We start from the raw sequence: 18,363 nt of genomic DNA, 5'->3' as shown, positions 1-18,363 counted from the left end.
CGCAAGCGCGTTGCCGATCCAATCCCCAATCCCAGGAGCTCTGGTCACCTTACTCACCAATAGGAACACAGTACTGCTTGAAAACAGTATTATTTTGCTTTGATCTTCTGTAAGGTCAAGGTCCCCAGTCGGGCTGCTCCATATTTTGAGCAGGAAATTCCTGCTGTGTTCTACCTCAGTTTTGGCTTTGTGGTGAATATTATAATTTTGAATATATTGAAATATATTGCGTTTTATTCACAAAAACTTATGTGATATAAGAATTAATATTTGTAATGGTTGTATAACTATGAAGCTGTTGGTCCCGGTTGTTATCATGTATACCTGATAACGATCGTTACTTATAGTAGGGAATATATCTGCCAACCCGCATTGGAACAGCGCGTTGGATTAAGCTCTGATCCTTCTCCCATATGGGGGAAAAAGGCCTATGCCGAGCAGTGGGATGTTACATCGTATCGCACACAATTGTTGATAAACACGAGCTGTTTTCCGCAACTCTACGTCTTAATGCGCCTATTTTGCGTGATTGGCTGTGGACACTATTCGTGCCAGCCTAGGTCCTTGAGGAAGCCTAGCAGACCCTTCACGTTGCTGACGACTTCCTGGAGCGACCTCGGTGTCCCGAGTCGTAGTGCCCTGATCATACACAATTTATTTTATATAAAAACTTGTCGCGATATTCAAGTACTCGTATTTAGTTAGTAATCAAATTCAAAAAAAATTAAAATCTACAGATCAAGTTACAAGTATGTTAACAAAGATACACCAACGCGGTTCTTAGTAAGTAAATAAATTGTGTAATGACTTTATATTTATTTTTAGCGTATTTCAACAATAGCTTGGTTTGTTTTTAAAGATTTTAACGTTTAATTTATTCAGACTAACTTGTCCATACTTGGGAATAAATCAGACAAAAATTACATGTATTGATAAAATACGATTCTCACCATCAACGTGACAATTTAATCTTATTCACATGACTATTATTAAATTTTTGAGTTTTTATTTTCAGTTCAATGGGTGAAGAATAAATCGGGGAAAATCATAGGAATTATCGATGGTTATACTTTTTATTGTAATACGAAGAACAATTCTTCGATCCTGTGGCGTTGCTGCCGCAGTAGCCACTGCAAAGCGCGCTTAGTCACCACCTACTGTCTCAAAGTCATCAGATGGAGTTTGGAACACGGCCATGAACGACCTAATTTTATAATAAAAAATGGTATCTACTATAAAATTTAGGCTCTCTTCATTAGTGTGTTTATAACGTACATAGTGTACACATGCGTTCAAACTAAGCATACGTTTAGTATTAGATGCTGATATAAATGTTTATTCATAATTAGTCGTAGAAGCATTTTGTAGTTTTAACTCCGTAAGGCCCAAAGACCAAATCATTTATAAGTTGCGGCTAAATATAGTTCCTACAATAATGAAATGACGACCCCGTGCCATAAAATTATTACACAATATTTACCTATTTTTATAATTGAAAAAAAAAAAAAAGTTTACAACTTCTATAAGCCTTTAATTTTAACAATTGGTATTTCCAAACCAAAAAACGTTGCGTGACGGAGGAGCCGGTGACTGCGGAAGAGAGGTTAGCCTTGAGCCCCAACTATTAAAATTAATTTTCGTACGTTAGGTTATAATTCATAGACACCTAAATTTAGGTTTGGCCTTACGAGGTTAAATAAATTATATTTAAATCTTTTGTCTCCTTCATTTTAAGAATATATCGATGCAAAAAAAAGAGACGGCCAAGATATAAAGCAGCCTAAACAGTATTTTGTATGAAGTTTGTTTTCAAGCTTTGGTAAAAAAAATTTATATCACTAGGTCGGCAAACAAGCGTACGGCTCACCTGACGATAAGAGATTACCGTAGCTTATAGACGCCTGCAACACCAGAAGCATCGCAAGCGCGTTGCCGATCCAATCCCCAATCCCAGGAGCTCTGGTCACCTTACTCACCAATAGGAACACAATACTGCTTGAAAACAGTATTATTTTGCTGTGATCTTCTGTAAGGTCAAGGTCCCCAGTCGGGCTGCTCCATATTTTGAGCAGGAAATTCCTGCTGTGTCCTACCTCAGTTTTGGCTTTGTGGTGAATATTATACTCATTGAAATATATTGCGTTTTATTCACAAAAACTTATGTGATATAAGAATTAATATTTGTAATGGTTGTATAACTATGAAGCTGTTGGTCCCGGTTGTTATCATGTATACCTGATAACGATCGTTACTTATAGTAGGGAATATATCTGCCAACCCGCATTGGAACAGCGCGTTGGATTAAGCTCTGATCCTTCTCCCATATGGGGGAAAAAGGCCTATGCCGAGCAGTGGGATGTTACATCGTATCGCACACAATTGTTGATAAACACGAGCTGTTTTCCGCAACTCTACGTCTTAATGCGCCTATTTTGCGTGATTGGCTGTGGACACTATTCGTGCCAGCCTAGGTCCTTGAGGAAGCCTAGCAGACCCTTCACGTTGCTGACGACTTCCTGGAGCGACCTCGGTGTCCCGAGTCGTAGTGCCCTGATCATACACAATTTATTTTATATAAAAACTTGTCGCGATATTCAAGTACTCGTATTTAGTTAGTAATCAAATTCAAAAAAAATTAAAATCTACAGATCAAGTTACAAGTATGTCAACACGGATACACCAACGCGGTTCGATAACGATAACTTATCAGTTACTGATAGTTAGAGTATTAAAGGAATAGTTAATTTTATTCTTTTTAGCGTATTTCAACAATAGCTTGGTTTGTTTTTAAAGATTTTAACTTTTAATTTATTCAGACTAACTTGTCCATACTTGGGAATAAATCAGACAAAATTTACACGTATTGATAAAACACGATTCTCACCATAAACGTGACAATTAAATCTTATTCACATGACTATTATTAAATTTTTGAGTTTTTATTTTCAGTTCAATGGGTGAAGAATAAATCGGGGAAAATCATAGGAATTATCGATGGTTATACTTTTTATTGTAATACGAAGAACAATTCTTCGATCGTGTGGCGTTGCTGCCGCAGTAGCCACTGCAAAGCGCGCTTAGTCACCACCTACTGTCTCAAAGTCATCAGATGGAGTTTGGAACACGGTCATGAACGACCTAATTTTATAATTAAAAATGGTATCTACTATAAAATTTAGGCTCTCTTCATTAGTGTGTTTATAGTATACATAGTGTACACCTAAGTTCAAACTAAGCATACGTTTAGTATTAGATGCTGATATAAATGATTATTCATAATTAGTCGTAGAAGCATTCTGTAGTTTTAACTCCGTAAGGCCCAAAGACCAAATCATTTATAAGTTGCGGCTAAATATAGTTCCTAAAATCATGGAATGACGACCCAGTGCCATAAAATTATTACACAATATTTACTTATTTTTATAATTGAAAAAAAAAAGTTTACAACTTCTATAAGCCTTTCATTTTAACAATTGGTATTTCCAAACCAAAAAACGTTGCGTGACGGAGGAGCCGGTGACTGCGGAAGAGAGATTAGCCTTGAGCCCCAACTATTAAAATTAATTTTAGTACGTTAGGTCATAATTCATAGACACCTAAATTTAGGTTTGGCCTTACGAGGTTAAATAAATTATATTTAAATCTTTCGTCTCCTTCATTTCAAGAATATGTCGATGCAAAAGAAAGAGACAGCCAAGATATAAAACAGTCTAAACAGTATTTTGTATGAAGTTTTGTTTTCAAGCTTTGTTAATTAAAGAGGCTTTGTGGTGAATATTACACCCATTGAAATATATTGTGTTTTATTACGAAAACTTATATGATTTCCACTTTTTATACACATACATTGTCATAGTCGTAATCGTCATAACCCGTAAATTGCACTTATGGTAAAAAATTTGGGAAACATAAACTTCAGCGTAGGTTTTTTATGAAAAAAGCTACAAAACTTTTTTCATGTTTGTAAACAGGAATGTGATGAATTAATTTTAGTTTTTATATTCTAAATATAGCCTGATTATGATATGAATTAGGTTGAAAAACCTTATCTCTATCACAAGCACAATCTTTTGATACACGAAAATAATTAATTTAACTATTTTTTAGCTAAGAAGAAGTATATTACAATATATTTAATTTTACAGTAACTTTGGCGTGGAATAAGTCTGGGAAGCAAGTAGCTGTGTTGAATGGTTTTACTTATTACTGTGCTTCTACGTGTTCGAGGACCATCGCCTGGCGCTGCACACGAGGTAAGACCTGCAAGGCAAGATTCGTCACCACCAAGGACATTTCATACGTGATCCGGTGCCATGATTTTCATGGACATAACCCACCAAATTTTTACATACACAACGGTATTTTACATAAGAAATAAGTACATGTAAATAATTCACAATTCGTAATTGTTATTTTTAAACAATATGCAAAATTAGAAGTTAAGATCTCAAATGTTAAAGAATTTTCTGATAGTTATCATTAGAATATAGCATTAATTTTCTAGATAAAACTGTGTCGGGCTAATTTTAGAAATTATCTGATAGAAATTTCTGTTAAAACCAATGGAACAAAAGTAACTTAGGTACTTAAAGTAATTATGCTCTAGCCTAATTAGTCAATACCGGATTTCGTATTTTTAATTTGCACATAATTTAGTTTGTATCAATACAAGTAAATTATCGACATTAGTTTAACTTTTTTAACGATTACATTATTATTACAAAGTACATACAAAATAAAAATTTAAACTATACTCAATATTAAGGTAAAATTAATATCATACTAATAACTAATATAATATAATTAACTACGTCGTTGAAGCGATTCTTTATGTTAAAGTATTTTATTTGTTTTTCTATTGTGCTTTTTAACAAAACTGTCTGTAGTCAGTGTAACCGCTATAAGTTATTCAGCTAATACATAAATCAGTATTAATTTTAAAAATTTGACTCAATAGAATACGTAAATGATCAATAGTAATAGTGTAATTTAATTAAAAAATATATATATCGTCTGAGAACTAAGAACAAGATACAATCGTATACAGTGAATATAATTTTATTATTTAAATTAACATTATGTAAACATATGAAATAAAGTGTTGAATGCTTTACTAATATACTAATATTTTTTGGACGAATAATTGTATCAATTTATGAATTCTTATTATTTATTATATTATTATTTACTAGTCTGTCACATGTCAAGATAGAAGGTAAATATGTATTGCTTAGTTGTGTAGGTAAAATTATTCATATTTAATTCTAAGTGTAAAATGCATTTGTTTCAATATCTGAAATGTTCCTATGTAAATCATGTCTTTACGTACTAATATGTATAAATTCCAATCGTGATTAAATAAATATCACACTAGAAGCCCGTTCCGTACCGGTCCAGGAAACGATTCTGAATATATAAATATAATTATTACAAAATTATGTTAAAGTTATTCTTATATAATTATGATGCGAATGCATCTCATTGTAAATAATGTTGTATTTCAACTTTATTAATTCATAATTAATGAATGTATGCGTTCATTTTAAATTTAATGTATTTCAATGCCTAAATTCGAGTATTATGTAAAATTATGAAGCTTTTACTGACGATTGGATCTACCTCATTATGAATTCTACCATTAAATTCTTTTAAATAAATGTGCAATGTTTTTATTTTTTTGATAAGATTATGTCTCTTATGTCACTCAATTAACGTTACATTTCAATTTGACCGTTATTGAAGTTTTAAATAAAAATATTTCTAATACGAAAAACCAGATATTTTTTTAAAATTCTGCGCACTTTTAGAAATTTGACGCATCGTACTTATAACGCTATCCAAAATCATATCGAGAGGAAATTGTAATATTTTATACGACTATAAAACTAGCGACACGTGAGAATGTCTTTATATACGACGTTTACACAGCTTTTACGTCATTAGACAATACAAACATGTTTTCTTTAGAGGTTACTCTTGAAAGAGCGACATATAATTGATATGTATTATAAATATAAACCCTTCCTTTGCAATTAATCTATTTACTCAAGAATACTGCATCAAAATCTGTTGCGTAGTTTAAAAGATCTAAGCATACAGACAGCGGAAATCGACTTTGTTTTATACTATGTACTGATAAAAACAAGGAACATACGTTCGAAATTTCTGATACTGTGCCATAAATATTTAGAAAAAGGAGTTACAGTTAACAGTGAAACTGAATCTTCTTAACTCTTCTCTGATTTTTTTATTTCTCATAATGATCATAATAAACTTGCTTTTTTACAGTAACATTGGTCACCAATAAAGCTGGTAAAAATCTGGCGATCATTGAAGGTCACACGTACTACTGCGGCAAAAGTAGCACTAACACTTTCGCCTGGCGATGCACGAGAGGCAAATCGTGCAAGGCGAGATTTATAACGGACAAAAATATGGAAATTATAAAATCTCATTTAGTGCACGAGCATCTACCGCCATCGTTTTTTATCGATAATGGGATGTACTACAGACTGTGAATAATGTCAAATGAAGCGAAGAGTGTGTATATTTAAACATGCAATATTTTTTTTCGTAAAAATCCGGTTTTAAAAAAAAGGGATTTGTTATTGTAAATTTTTAAACTCAAATTGTGATCAAATAAAACTTAATCTTTCACATTCAATTATTTTAGGCCTTTGTTTTTACTAATTAGGAATAGCTTACAATAATTGTTTGCATTCTCGTACATTTTAAATTAGTGATATTCAAAACTTGACGGTACCATGTTAATGTGAAAAAAAACCATTATGACCACCTGAACTATAGTCGTCATAAAATAAGATGACCGTTTGGACATTTGACAGATACCCTAGAACGTAACTTGGTACGAAACTGTAAGAAACAATAAAAGAACTATTAATAACATAAAGTGTTTTTAAAACATACGTACATTTTTTGGCACTTTAAATAATATTATAGAATATATTGGGAGTTTTCTTTTCGCGCTTACTTTATAGTAGCATGCAATTTCTAATTATTATGAAACGTCTCAAAAACAGTTACGTTCTAAGTCTTTTTTTTAAAACACGTTTAATTAAGTTATGTGTTTTCAATTGTAAAAACGTTAATAAATGAGAAAAAGTGTCATATGTTTTTTTTTTTTATGTCACTAGGTCGGCAAACAAGCGTACGGCTCACCTGATGGTAAGCGATTACCGTAGCTTATAGACACCTGCAACACCAGAAGCATCGCAAGCGCGTTGCCGACCCAATCCCCAATCCCCCCAGGAGCTCTGGTCACCTTACTCACCAACAGGAACACAATACTGCTTGAAAACAGTATTATTTTGCTGTGCTTCTGGTCTAGGTACTACCCCAGTCGGGCTGCTCCATATTTTGAGCAGGAAATTCCTGCTGTGTATGTATTATGTGTTGTGTATACGAATTTTAAAAATTTAATTTGAATCGATATTAAAATAAATGCTACGAACCAGAAGTGTTGTCGTTGACTTGCCCAATAATGCTTAAATTCGAAGCTTTATTTGTGAAATTATGTAATTCTCCTCGCCTTATTGCCTCCACTGGTGACAAGAGAGCTGGTGCATTTTTTGCCCAGAGAATCGGCATAGCGATTCAACGGGGAAATGCTGCCAGCATTCTTGGCACAATTCCACGCGGACATGATTTATACCAAAACTATCTGTAAATATTTAGTTCTTAAGTTGCGAATTGTAAATATGTATAATTTTTAATAAACTATTGTTATTGTAAATTATTATTAAGAATTAATAAACGCTTCACACTATACGGATTCCCCAGTAGGATTTTCCTGTGTTGGAGGTCCGGAAACACACACAGTACACAAACGCAACGCCCAGACCACGACTAACGTCTATATCTTTCTATTTTTAACTACTAAATTTTAAGTAACAAAAGAAAATGTTTATTTTGCAGTGCAGTGGGTAAAAAATACAAGTAGGAAAAGAATAGCCGTTTTAGGAAATTACACGTTTTATAACGATCGAAAATCAAGCAAGTCTTGGCTATGGAGGTGCACGAGGGGTCGGTCTTGCAAAGCTAGGTTTTATTTAAACAATGACATGACTATCGTTAGAAAATCGCTGATACACGATCATAGTGCGCCGCATTTTGTGATACGTGATGGTACATATTTTAAAATTTAAATAAAACACAATGAAAAACACGAACAGATGTATTCCTAGTTGTAAACATTTTGTAAAATCATCAAAAATTTCGTAAGTTGAACAACTAATTTGTTATAATTAGTAATTAAAAATATGGATCTTGTAAAATGTTGTTATTATTCAATATTTATCATTGCGTGCATTCTTTATTTATATTATCGGAGTGGAATAAGATAGTGGAGTGGATATAAGGTGCCAATCAAATTACAACTATATATACAATTTTGTGTTGTATAACGTAGCGTGTTGTTTATCATACATGTAATTAATGTTTTTGATTCTGGAACAAAGCTAAATTTTAAGAATCAAATATATATATAACATATAAAAATGCACATATTGCTATCTGGATAAATTCAAATTATATTGTAATTGTTAATTGTTTTGGAAAGAAAAAATAAAATAAAAGAATAACTTTTTTTTAAAAAGATTTGGAAAGTAGTATATAATTATGTATAACAGCAATATAAAGATGTTAATTGAACACTACATGTAAAGGTAAATAGAGAAATTTTTTCATTATTCTTTATTTATTAATAACAATACATGCAGTTTTTCGCAGCCGCGTTGGGGCAACGGTCACAGCCATGGATTGTACCTGTTGCGCTGGCAGTCGCGGGTTCGATCCCCGCACATGACAAACATTTGTAATGGCCATACAGGTGATTGCCGTGGTCTGGGTGTTTGTGCAGTCCTTGTGGGTCTCCCCACCGTGCCTCGGAGAGCACGTTAAGCCGTCGGTCCCGGTTGTTATCATGTACACCGATAGCGATCGTTACTCATAGTAGAGAATATATCCGCCAACCCGCATTGGAGCAGCGTTGTGGATTAAGCTCTGATCCTTCTCCTACATGAGGAAAGAGGCCTATGCCCAGTCGTGGCATATTACAGGCTGAAGCAAATACATGCAGTTTTTCACACGTGAACAAACAATTTAAGATGCCTGAAGAAGATCAGATTGAAACGTCGGATGAATTTACGATTGTTATTATTTATTCACGTACAAGTAGTATCTAGTTATGTAGCCGTAGGCGGTAGCGTCTGTAAAGTACTGACCACATGCGAAAGTCTTATTAAGTTTAGTCTTGTTAAGTTATTTTTATGAACATCAACAATAATATTATTAAACTATCATCATCTTCCTGCCCTTATCCCACTTATGAAGGGTCGGCACAACATGTTTTTCTCTTCCATTCCTCTCTATTTTTCGTCACTTCAGTGTCGTCAATATTATTAAACTAATAATATTATTATTGATGTTCATAAAAATATTATTATTTTAATAATATTATTATTGATTTTCATGAAAATATTGCATTGAAATTCCTTTGTTCCAGTGAGATGGGTAAAAAACGATTCGGGTAAAACATGGGCTATGATAAATGATTATACGTTTTACAATGAGAAGAAAAGCAAGACGACATCGTCATGGCGCTGCACGAGGACCAACACTTGCAAAGCGCGTTTTATATTGAATAGAGAAATGGAAATTATCAAATCGTTCTTCGGCCACAATCACAAAGCAGCACGACATGTAATCTATAATGGACTATATATCAAATTTTAGAATATAACTAGTTGTGCCTGCGACTTCGTCCGAGTGGAATTTAACAAAATAATTACTGTTCAGTTCCCATAAAATTCTATAAAATAAATATAAAAAAAAAACTTAAATAAATGTAGTCTAAGTTACTCCTTATTACATCAGCTGTCTGCTAGTAAAAATCCCGTCAAAAATCCCGTCGTGTCGTGTCACAGATTAGTCGGAACAAACAGACAGACATACGGACAAACAAAAATTGTAAAAAATGTTATTTTGGTATGTTATACCGTGTAGACGTCCATATGCATTCAGTAAAAAGTGGCTATTTTAATATTACAAACAGACACTCCAATTTTATTTTTTCGACAACTGTAGTTGTGTGGTCGTGGTGGACATTTATCAGATATCATTTTTCATTCATGATTGCAAAACCTTACTCTTTTCAAACCAATAAAAATTTGAATTATTTAAATTTGTTGTTTAATTTTGTTTTACAATACGATCTTTTTCTTGAATGACTACAAGTATAATTAATATTAATTTTTCGTTCCAGTGACGTGGGTGAAGAAAAACAATACCGGAAAAATTTTAGCTATTTTAGACAATTATACCTTTTCTAAAAGGAGAACATTCAAGTCGACGTCACTGTGGTGCTGCACGAGAACTACTACATGCAGAGCGCGAATAATCGTTGATAGTAAACTGAATCTTGTTAAAACACATCTTGACCATAGTCATAAATCAACGAAATACGTGATTCGCGATGGGATTTACCATAAAATTTAAGTAATAATGATTGGTCTTGTATTAAATATAGTGTATATTAATTATGGACGACGTACATTGTACTATTGTTTGATTCATTTGTAATTATTTTATAAATAAATAATGAATGTTGTTTGTTGGTTTTGGTATTTAGTTTAAATACTTAAATACGTACGTTCGTTGCGAGTAAACTAATTTATTATGAATAACTATAAACGTAAGTTACTACTAACGTAAGTTTACTTACGTTTATAGTTATTCATAATAAATTAGTTTACTCGCAAACGAAAAAAAAAAACCGATTTTAATTACATCGACAAGTACTAAAACTTAAGTAGATAAAAAAAAAATTAACAAACGCACTAGTCGTCACTACGATTTTCGAGGGTTTCCCTCGATTTCTCTGGGGTGCCATCATCCTGGTTTCCTTATCATTGTATCATCCTTGGGATATCTCCTTTTCAACAAAAAAATAATACAGAACCTGAACGTGTGTATTAATATATATATATATATATATATATATATAATAATAATAATAATAATAATAATAATAATAATAATAATAATAATAATAATCTTTATTTCGGGACTAGCCCATATAGTATTAGTAACAATGATGCTTATAATGTAATGTTAGTACAATTACATTTAAATAATTAAATAATTACATTTTAATAAATTTTGAATTAACAATAACTATAATAATATTTCTTAATAATAACAACAATTTTAAAACAACTAAAATGTGCATTCCTTTTTTTAAATATTATATGTATGTGAATTATAATTTAATTATTAATTTATTTACCATTTCATTATCACTATTAACAATTTATAATTAAGGAGTTTAATACAATGAATTAAAACACACAGAACACAAAATAGACATGAAAAAATATATATATCAAGTTAATCAGTATCATTCAATCCTCCTTTCACTCTTCTATATCTATATTTTGACTCTATATATATATATATATATAGAGTCAAAATATTGTAAACGTTGAATTTCTCGTACTCATGGGTAAAAAATGGAGCAGTGAAAAATTAAGCTCTTACAGATACGATCGGTTACGAGTTTTCATAAATGTTTTATTGCATTTTCTGTAATTTTCTCTTTCAGTTGCATGGGTAAAAAATAAGTCGGGAAAAACATTAGCTATTATCGACGATTACACGTATTACAACGACAAGAAATCGATATCGACATCAGCCTGGCGTTGCACAAAAGGTTGCAAAGCAAGGTTCATCATTAATAACGATATGGTGATTGTCAAAGCTTCTCTCAGCCATAATCACGAACCATCGAAGTACATGATACATGAAGGCATTTATATCAAAATTTAGAGAATAATAATGCTGTTTAATGATATCGTACCGAACAAAGTAATCGATACATAAACATTTCTATTGATGATTTCAATATTATTAATTTGTCATGAATGTGATAATTAATGATAACAAATGATAAGTAGAGCTGGAATTTTATTTGGATTACTTATTGCGTCAAAATCATATGTAATAAATGTAATGAATTACAACGCACTTAAACGATTATAATATCGGCAATTTTTAACCACAAAAATGTAAAAAATAATTTAAAAAAAAAAAACAAAAACAAATTATAGTTGAAAAAAATCTATTTGTCGTTTTAATCAAGTAAATATTTTATAGTTTCAACACTTGTAAAATTAATAAAATTACGTCTGTAATGTGTGCGTGTAATTATAAATTTATCTTTCTAGTGACGTGGGTTAAAAAACAATCTGGCAGTGATTGGAAATTGTTGGCTATTATAGATAACTATACGTTCTATAATCAGAAAAGATCCAGGTTGACGTCTACCTGGCGCTGCACGAGGAGCACCACATGCAAAGCACGTTTCCTCGTGAATAACGAAATGCAACTTGTCAAATCTTCCATTAGCCACAATCACGAAGCATCGAATTATGTAATCCGTGATGGGATTTTTGTCAAGATATAGACTGTAATAATTATTGTTATTTATTTAAATTATAAAAGATGCATTTAAAATGAAATAAAATTTATTCGAAGCGTTTTACTGTTTTTTTTTTTTTTTTGTAAAGTAATGTTATTTAAAAATAATTATGATTGATACAAGTTTTAATAACAATAAAAAAATGAAATATACATATGATAATATCAAAAAAATAAAATTTATTTCTCTGGAATTTTAATGAACTTGTTTTGTCAAGCATTTTTCTTTATTAACTTTTATTAATGATAGTTAATTATTTCTGTTTGTTAATTTGTTACAATGTTCGTTACGTGGGACTTTAAATGTTTATTTATTATAATAATAAACTGTGTTGTATGCTTATACATATTATTTTAAATTCCTTTGTGATATAAAACGCACATGGCATCGACTTTTGTACATTATTATATTTTTGATTTTATTTTGTTTATAGTGCAATTGGTAAGAAACAGTTCTGGTAGACAACTGACCATAATTGGAGGCTATTCTTTCTACTGCGCCCATACGACTGCGACCACAGCAACGTGGAGATGTACGAGAGGTCCCATCTGTAAAGCAAGATTTACCAGCACTCAGGACCTTGAAATCATACGGAAGAATCTGTACCATGGACATCTACCCTCGAGTTATGTAATACGCGACGGGGTTTATATAAAAATATAAACTCTTAGGTTTATATAAAAATATGACATTCTAGATTTATATAAAAATTCTAGGTGACTCGTGAAATTTTAGCCACGTTGTTTTAAGTTTACTGTTCCGTGGCGTGCGATGCAGCGTTACGATTTTTTAAACCTCAAAAACGTCACAAGGATGGTGCAGTAGATCTAAACATAAGATCATTCAAACTTGCGACCAAATAAACTCTAATGATTGTAGATGTACGAAATGTTTTTACCAGAAATAAAGATTGTTCTAAGTTTAATTCAATTTAGTGGAATCAAAAAATCTATTATGTAGTCAGTTATTTAAGTATACTTAAGTTATGTTGTTCTTTTTTATATCAAGGTGTAAATTTATTTTGTTACAAGCTCTCATAGTGATTAATTAAACTCATTTTGTAAAAAGAAAGTATTTCTATAAAAGCTTGGAATCGACGAAGACTGAACATAAATCTATGCTCGACTGTGCATGTTGTCCTTTAAAAGATTTCAGGTCAGTGCAAAAAGTAGATGGCTGACTATGAATATTTGTATTATGTTATAATTATTATTTTGGCTAACTTGTTATAACAAAATTATTATCTGATCTTAAGTAAAGTACGTTTATAATACAAGTTATATGATAGCAACATAAAATAAATAAATAAAGTATTATTTCAGTGTATTGGGTGAAAAAAGCATCTGGCTCTAAGTTAGCGATCATCAACGGCTTCACGTACTACTGTAGCATCAAGAGCAAAACGACGAGCGCATGGCGCTGCACGAAGGGCAGAAATTGCAAAGCACGCTTCACTCTCCACAATGAATCTAACAAAGTTTTAAAACTAGAAATGTTGCATGATCACGAACCACCGCAGTTTATTATTCGCAATGGAATTTATATGAAAGTTTATAATAGTAGATACTGTTAGAACTAAGATAGTGGCTGTGTAGTGTGGTGCAGCTACGTAGCGTGTCATTGCGCAAGTCAGTGATGTATTATTAAAACCATTGCGAAGACGAAAAAACCTTTTTTTTACCCAGAGGAAATCCCTAACGAATGCCTACAGCCGGGTGGAGCTGGAGGGTATGTCCGAGTCACAAGGACTAAAACCTCTGGGGTGTTCCTTCGATACGCCTGGGCGGGATCACGGGGACGCAGTTGCACTTCCGCGATACCGCTAGCGGTTGCCTTAAATGCTCGACGCGATTCGTAACTCCTGAGAGGCTCCCTCGAACACAAAGGTCGCCTCCCTCCTCAGGACCGTGCAATGAGGACGATACATGCCCCGATCTGTCGCCCGTTGGTCCGGCGTTACGGCGGCAGATTGGCCAGATAGGCCTTGTATCGCCGACTACGCCTTCCGCGATGAATTGAGAGTAAGTTTAGATCTTGTTCTCGCTCCCGTTCTGCCGCTTCCTTCTGCAGCATAATGGAATTGGAATTCCTCACTGTCAATCATAGTCCTTATTAAAGCCGACAGCGAGAGATCCAACCCAACAACTGCCAATAAGACAGCGCGCTCTTCACTCCACGCTAGACAGTCCGCTCGCGTGTGCTGCTAACTAAAAAAAAAAAAACCTTCAGCTATGTCTCTATGTTCTCGTTTTTTTTTTTTTTGTAAATATGCGTAATTTTTTTAAATGTGTGTTTGAAAATGTATAAAAAATTTGGCAAATTTTCTAGTTTTTGAAGACTCATACTCATCATACCCTTACCCTTAATACCCTTTAATTTATTAATAATAAGACATGGTCGTGCTGTGTGGCTACGGCACTAAAGAATTTAGCCACCCCCTCTCTTCCCGTGGGTGTCGTAAGAGGCGACTAAGGGATAACAAGGTTCCACAACCATCTTGGAACTTAAGAAGCCGACCGATGGCGGGATAACTATCCAACTGCTGGTTTTGAAATACACAGGCCGAAGACGGGCAGCAGCGTCTTCGGTGTGACAAAGCCAGTAAGTACTGCGGTCACCAACCCGCCTGCCCAGCGTGGTGACTATGGGCAAAACACATGAGTTCACGTTATTTTTGGCGTAAACTTGTGGAGGCCTATGTCCAGCAGTGGACTGTATAAGGCTGTAATGATGATGATGATGATGAAGACATGGTCATGGCATGGTCATGGCAGTTAATGGTTTTAGGGTACAAAAATATGGTGTACAAAGGTGACTACGTTTGTATGGAGAAAGAGTCGGTATCCTTTTCTTTTAATTGAATAGAACTTTTTTTTCCTGTACTAGTTTAAATAAACTCACCCATTATGCTCTTTGTACACATATATCTAGACTTTCTTACGGCATTCTTTGTTTCTTGCTTATTAATGATTATTCTTTCACATCATCATCACAGTAGCCTTTCGCAGTCCACTATTGGACATAGGCCTTCACAAGTTCACGCCAAAAAAGGCGTGAACTCATGCGTTTTTCCAATAGTCACCATTATTTCTGTATTATGATTATATCATATTTATGATTATTCTTTGCTGTATATTTATTTTGTGCTTCTGCATGACCATTATGTTTCTTTGAACACCGTCGTAGATAGTAAATAAATTGCTAAATTTTGACTATTTTATTTCCTCATCGGATATACCTGAGCAAGATATAAGTCAGATTTGAACTGAAATTCGAAAGCGTTGTATTAAGTTTTACTCTGCCGGCTTGCTAAGCTCACGATTTTTATGTCTCAATACAAATCGAAAGTATAAGAGATACCGTTAGCGTAGTTTGCATTGGTTTTGCGCACATAAAAGCTTAAACTAATGCATCAAAAAGAACCAAAAATAATCAACTACAGTTAAAGTATCAACTGATGATTGTGAGAAAGTAAATGTTGTAGACTGAAATAAAAAAAAAATTTATAACGATGAATTAAAACTTTAGTTGATATTGAAAATAACACACAACTGCTCTTTCAACAGATTTATTACCGGATGACAATGAGGTGGCTGAGGTTATGTCACAATTATGCTTTACAACTCTTAGCAGACTAGCTGGAGAAGTAAACAAAGCTCTTGTTGAAAACTCAGCTTTGATAAAGGAACTTAACAATGATGTGACAGAAATAAAAAATAAAATAAAACAGCAAAGTTCTTCCCGTTGTGCTATTTATTCTGATGAGGACGATAGCAATAATAGTGATTTTGAAAATAAAGCAACTGAAGCCAATGACACCGAAGAGGTCAAGCAGATCGATTTCCCAATTGTAGCCAAAGAAGATTTTGACGATTTCAATAAACTGATCGATACTGATCCCAAATATCGTAATAAAGTTGTAAGTAAAAAGCTTAAATTTAAATTAACTGTTACCTTGTTTTAATGTGTGTAACTTATATATTGTAATATATTGTTTTTAGATGAGACGTTTACAACAATTAATCAACAAAAGAGACAGCATCAACAAAAACATGACGGCTATGATAAAATCCTATATTACACGAGATTTAGCTTTGATGTATGTTCCATCAAAGCTAGGTAGGGGAGAAAACAGTAAATTGATATTTAAAGATACCGCTTTTTATAAATGCTTACAAGGTAAAGGTTTTTTTATTTTATTTTAATGTGACTAATTTAATGGTGAAAGTAATTCTTAGTCACTCAAATAAAATTAAAAATTACAGAAGTAATGCGGAAATTTTTTAAAAACGACTCGGGAAACGAATTAAGTGACAAGGACATTTTGAACTCCATGGCTGCTACCATCCGGAATGCTCGTGACTGGGGCGGAGGCCGGTTGCAGAGGATACAAAAGTCTCAAGAACTTAATAAAACAACATAATTTAACCAATATGATATTAAAGTTACAATGTCCTAATACTAAACGTTCCGCATACGAAGGAATGCGGGGATGAGGGAACAATGTAATCGTTAACAGATGCTGTGTATTTGATTGTTTTCAAATTATTTTTTAATATAATTAAACCTTCTAATTCATTACTTTCATCATACAATTTTGGAATTAATATTTTGTATTTTCTTTAAATAATATTTGTAAGATCATTTAAGATTTTATAAAAAATAAACTTCCGTCGGTCACCATATCAAACCAACATATCAATATCAAAACAACATATCTATAATTAACACATGATTAATATAATTATTATAATTATTATAACACACAACATATTAAAACATAACGCAATTGATTTTGACGATCGGATGGCGCAGTCTTTACAGCTGTCTAATGCGCCAGCTCTCGTGATACTTGATTGAATTTTGCTCATGACAAATATTTGTACAGATAATACTCGGCTATGGTCAGATATTTGTAATTATTTTTAAACACATGACATTTCGGCGACGTTGTTTGTTGACACAGCTGGCTCGACCAGGGCAGTATCACATACTAACAGAGTGACTTTGTGAAGAAGCGATTATTTTAGAATAAGTAAGAAAGCTGGAAGTTAACATTCCCAAAAAATAAATAAATACTTAAATAAATACATATTTCATTCTTTCAAGACTAGTTCCTACATTTAAATAACGACTCGTAATGCACACTAACAACTAAAAGAGTACAAATGCTGTGTGGTTACGGTGGTAAGAATATAGTCACCCCCTCTCTTCCCCTTGGTGTCGTAAGAGGTGACTAAGGGATAATACAGTTCCACTAGCACCTTGCAACTTAAAAAGCCGATCGATGGCGGGATAACCATCCAACTGCTGGCTTTGAAATACACAGGCTGAAGTAGCGTTTTCAGTGCGACAAAGCTTGCCCTGCGGTCACCAATCCGCCTGCTCAGCGTGGTGACTACGAGCAAAACACATGAGTTTACGCCATTTTTGGCGCGAACTTGTTGAGGCCTATGTCCAGCAATGGACTGTATTAGGCTAGTGATGGTGATGAACTAAAAGAGTAAAGCAAATCGTATTTTGAATGTAGATATCTGGCTTAAATAAAAAAGTTATTTCGATTGTATTATTATAATCGATTAATGGCAGCTACATTTAAAGTGAGGATATCTTAATAACGATACAAAACTACTTTGAAAAGTCCAGTTGAGTCTTAACTCGATACGTAGATTTTCAAGTTTCAATTTAAATTTAACGGATGTGTTATAAAATAAATAATATTTCAGTGCGTTGGGTGACGAAGACAACGGGTACAAAGTTGGCGATCATCAACGGTTTTACGTACTACTGTGGTATCAAGAGCAAGAGAACCAGTTCATGGCGCTGCACTAAAGGCGGAAACTGCAAAGCGCGCTTCACTTACCACG

At 33.1% G+C, this 18,363-nt stretch overlaps 1 protein-coding gene and 1 long non-coding RNA gene across 2 annotated transcripts in view; both read left to right on the top strand.

Annotated features, from left to right (window-relative positions):
* The window catches only part of LOC123658064, a 518,186-nt gene that overhangs the window by 199,338 nt on the left and 300,485 nt on the right, over positions 1-18,363 (top strand). The window lies entirely within an intron of this gene.
* LOC123658072 lies at positions 16,543-17,584 on the top strand. The gene is made up of 2 exons (XR_006743818.1): positions 16,543-16,675; positions 16,762-17,584. It is a non-coding gene; the product is annotated as an uncharacterized LOC123658072 (long non-coding RNA).

This window comes from Melitaea cinxia, chromosome 11, assembly GCF_905220565.1.
Source record: "Melitaea cinxia chromosome 11, ilMelCinx1.1, whole genome shotgun sequence".
NCBI lineage: Eukaryota > Metazoa > Arthropoda > Insecta > Lepidoptera > Nymphalidae > Melitaea > Melitaea cinxia.
This window is presented reverse-complemented; position numbering and strand designations above follow the sequence as displayed.